Source organism: Anomaloglossus baeobatrachus, chromosome 12 (assembly GCF_048569485.1).
Source record: "Anomaloglossus baeobatrachus isolate aAnoBae1 chromosome 12, aAnoBae1.hap1, whole genome shotgun sequence".
NCBI lineage: Eukaryota > Metazoa > Chordata > Amphibia > Anura > Aromobatidae > Anomaloglossus > Anomaloglossus baeobatrachus.
In genome coordinates, this window is record NC_134364.1 from 145960377 (window position 1) to 145965058 (window position 4682).

The following is a 4682-nucleotide window of genomic DNA, read 5'->3' on the forward strand; positions in this document are numbered from 1 at the left end:
AGAACTACTTTATTTCATGACCCCTGAGGGATTGACACACCTATCACATCTGTAAGGTACGCCTTCTCTTGGAACTCATAGATTTTTAGGTCCTGACCCAAAACACTGATAGTGAAAGGATGTTTTCTTTATCTAATCCCCCAGAGCGGCGAAGGTTTCTCCTTCACTACAGTATCCACTCGATCTGATGTTTTGATCTTACCATTTGGTTCTAATTAGGTATACCCTAGATATAACCTTATGTATTTCTTTCTTTTTTTCATCATTATGTGTGACACTAATATTCCATGTTTCACCTTTTAGTACCTTTACGGATACCACTAGTTGGTTCAGCAACCGTGTTTTGGTGCTCATTTAAGAAATCTGGTTCTAGCTTTCATAGGTATGTCTTTACCTCCAGTTCTCCGATTTGGTACAAACTTGTTGTATTGATCCCCAATTGGGAGGATTATTCTTAGCTGTATGTAATCTTTGAATTCATGGGTGATTTTCATGTACCTTCTCTATGTAATGCTCATTATTTGGAACCTGTTTTCATGATGAACCCTTCCCACACCCTCTTCCCTCTCGTATGTAATACATATTGTGATTGTGTAACATTATGTATCATTGTAACCTTGTAATTTTTCTTTTTCTGTTATTGTATATTAGTCCCTGAAGAAAACCCGAATTGGGTTGAAACGTCGGACAATCTTTTGTTTATAATAAAGACATTTTTTGGAGCATCATATTGGATTCTTGATTAATCTTTCTACAGTGTGCCGGAGTATATGTATTATATAGGGAGGTTATTGGACTCTCCCCAGCTTAAAAATAGCAGGCCGTAGCCGCCCCAGAAGTGGCACATCCATTAGACGTGCCAATCCTGGTGCTTCGCCCTAGCTCATCCCTTGCCCTGGTGTGGTGGCAAACGGGGTAATATATAGGGTTAATACCACATGTATAATGTCACCTGGCATCAAGTCCTGGGATTCGTGAGGTCAGGCATCTATCAGATACCTGACATCACCAACCCAGTCAGTAATAAAAAAAAAATTGACGAAAAACACATTTTTATTTGAAAAAACACTCCCCAACACATTCCGTCTTTCACCAATTTATTAGAAAGAAAAACAAATCCAGGTCTGCTGTAATCCAAGGGGTTCCCATGACGATCCATGCCATAGTCAATGTCCCAGTCAATGAAGAGCAGAATGTTCCCCATTGGCTGGGAGAGCAGTGCAGTGACCTGAGCTAACATCAATAGGTCAGCCCAGGTCACTGCAGGGCATGACAAGTGCTGCTGTCAGGAGCGAGGTACATTACCTGCGGTGACGATCTCCTGCACTGCTGACAGCAGACATGTCACTGCCTTCAATGACCTCCGCTTTCACAGCCAAGTATCGCGGGAGCCTGTCATGTCACCGCTAGTCACAGTCTCGGGTCGACAGCGAGAGGAAATGTGAAGCGGCAGCCATGGAGGACAGTGACAGCGCTGAGGTCGAGAGGGCGGGACTTCATCACTGCAGGTAAGCCGAGAGGGGTATTGTGTGTAGAGTGCGAGGTGGGTGGAGTCAAGTGGGGTAATGTGTGCAGAGTGCCAGATGGGTGGAGCCAAGCGAGGTAATGTCTGCGGAGTGTGAGGTGGGTGGAGCCAAGCAGGGCCATGTGTGCAGAGTGCCAGGTGGGTGGAGCCTAGCGGGGCCATGTGTGCGGGCGGCGGAGTGCGAAGTGGGTGGAGCCTAGGGGGGCCATGTGGCACTGAGGACGTCAGTGTCGGGGACTGCATGGCTGGGGACAGGTGAGTGTGAGTGTGTGTACATGTACATGCCGAGTGCAGGAGGGGGCGGAGCCAAGCGGGGAAGTGTCGGCTCCCTGCACACGTAACTAGGGTAAATATCGGGTTACCAAGCAAAGCGCTTTGCTTGGAAACCCGATATTTATCTTGGTTACCAGCTTACCGCAGGCTGCCAGCGATGGCTCCCTGCACACTGAGCTGTAAAAAGCCCTGCTTTTGGTGATCGAACCGTTCTTGAACGTAACTCGAACTGTCGAGCTTTTAGCAAAAAGCTTGAGTTCGAGTTCGATCTCGAGCACCCCCAAAATCACTCGAACATGAAATTGGCGAACCTCGAACCTCGCTCATCTCTACTGCTTAATACTCTGCCTTAGTGTTTTGTTTTTAAACTGAAGGGTATAGTTATTAGATTAGTGAATGTTTTTAAGGTTATAGTTTCGGCAACTATTTTTTAGAAATTATCACTTTCAAGTGTATGATGATGGACCCGTCACATGACCCGTCACATGACCCGTCACATGACCCGAATGTAGGGAAGGGGGGCCCACAGATCCTGAACAACCCGGGGCCCTGGTTACCCTTAATCCGCCCCTGGGTGGGGGGTACAGTCATCTGGGACTACCTGGTTTTGCCAGGGCGTCACATATGCGGCCCCCCATGTATGCAATCCCCCATGTACACAATCCCCCATGTACACAGCCCCCATGTATGCAGTCCCCCATGTATGCAATCCCCCATGGTATGCAGCCCCCCATGTATGCAGCCTTCCATTGTACACAATACTCCATGTCTCTGTATACAGCCCCCATGTCTCCGTATACTGCCCCCCATGGATCCAGCCCCCCATGCCTCCGTATAGTGCCTTTATGTATCATTATATAGCTCCTCCCATTTCTCCTTTTGAAGCTCCCCAATGTACACAGTTCCCCCCCAAAGGGTATACAGCTCTCCCTCCCCCACAAGAGAATACAGCTCTCCCCCTCCCCCACAAGGGTATACAGCTCTCCCCCCTCCCCCACAAGGGTATACAGGTATACAGCTCTCCCCCCACAAGGGTATACAGCTCTCCTGCCTCCCCCACAAGGGTATACAGCTCTCCCCCTCCCCTACAAGGGTATACAGCTCTCCCCTTTCCCCACAAGGGTATACAGCTCTCCCCTTTCCCCACAAGGGTATACAGCTCCCCCCTTTCCCCACAAGGGTCTACAGCTCCCCCCTTTCCCAACAATAGTATATACAGTGCCTACAAGTAGTATTAAACCACCTGCAGATTTAGCAGGTTTACACATTCGGAATTAACTTGGCATTGTGACATTTGGACTGTAGATCAGCCTGGAAGTGTGAAATGCACTGCAGCAAAAAAAAATGTTATTTCTTTTTTTATTTTTTTTTTTTCAATTGTGAAAAGTTTATTCAGAGGGTCATTTATTATTCAACCCCTCAAACCACAAGAATTCTGTTTGGTTCCCCTAAAGTATTAAGAAGTATTTCAGGCACAAAGAACAATGAGCTTCACATGTTTGGATTAATTATCTCTTTTTCCAGCCTTTTCTGACTAATTTAGACCCTTCCCAAACTTGTGAACAGCACTCATACTTGGTCAACATGGGAAACACAAAGGAGCATTTCAAGGCCATCAGAGACAAGATCGTGGAGGGTCACAAGGCTGGCAAGGGGTACAAAACCCTTTCCAAGGAGTTGGGCCTACCTGTCTCCACTGTTGGGAGCATCATCCGGAAGTGGAAGGCTTATGGAACTACTGTTAGCCTTCCACGGCCTGGACAGCCTTTGAAAGTTTCCACCCGTGCCGAGGCCAGGCTTGTCCGAAGAGTCAAGGCTAACCCAAGGACAACAAGGAAGGAGCTCCGGGAAGATCTCATGGCAGTGGGGACATTGGTTTCAGTCAATACCATAAGTAACGTACTCCACCGCAATGGTCTCCATTCCAGACGAGCCCGTAAGGTACCTTTACTTTCAAAGCGTCATGTCAAGGCTCGTCTACAGTTTGCTCATGATCACTTGGAGGACTCTGAGACAGACTGGTTCAAGGTTCTCTGGTCTGATGAGACCAAGATCGAGATCTTTGGTGCCAACCACACACGTGACGTTTGGAGACTGGATGGCACTGCATACGACCCCAAGAAAACCATCCCTACAGTCAAGCATGGTGGTGGCAGCATCATGCTGTGGGGCTGTTTCTCAGCCAAGGGACCTGGCCATCTGGTCCGCATCCATGGGAAGATGGATAGCACGGCCTACCTGGAGATTTTGGCCAAGAACCTCCGCTCCTCCATCAAGGATCTTAAGATGGGTCGTCATTTCATCTTCCAACAAGACAACGACCCAAAGCACACAGCCAAGAAAACCAAGGCCTGGTTCAAGAGGGAAAAAATCAAGGTGTTGCAGTGGCCTAGTCAGTCTCCTGACCTTAACCCAATTGAAAACTTGTGGAAGGAGCTCAAGATTAAAGTCCACATGAGACACCCAAAGAACCTAGATAACTTGGAGAAGATCTGCATGGAGGAGTGGGCCAAGATAACTCCAGAGACCTGTGCCGGCCTGATCAGGTCTTATAAAAGACGATTATTAGCTGTAATTGCAAACAAGGGTTATTCCAGAAAATATTAAACCTAGGGGTTGAATAATAATTGACCCACACTTTTATGTTGAAAATTTATTAAAATTTAACTGAGCAACATAACTTGTTGGTTTGTAAGATTTATGCATCTGTTAATAAATCCTGCTCTTGTTTGAAGTTTGCAGGCTCTAACTTATTTGCATCTTATCAAACCTGCTAAATCTGCAGGGGGTTGAAGACTACTTGTAGGCACTGTAGTTCGCCCCCTTCCCCACAAAAGTATACAGCTCTCCCCCTCCCCCACAAGGGTATACAGCTCTCCCCCCT

The 4682-nt window shown here is 47.2% G+C and overlaps 1 long non-coding RNA gene across 1 annotated transcript; it reads left to right on the forward strand.

The window, feature by feature from the left end:
* Window positions 1-382, forward strand: LOC142257918 (uncharacterized). The gene is made up of 3 exons (XR_012727679.1): window positions 1-56; window positions 145-219; window positions 304-382. It is a non-coding gene; the product is annotated as an uncharacterized LOC142257918 (long non-coding RNA).
* Window positions 383-4682: the final 4300 nt, after the last annotated feature.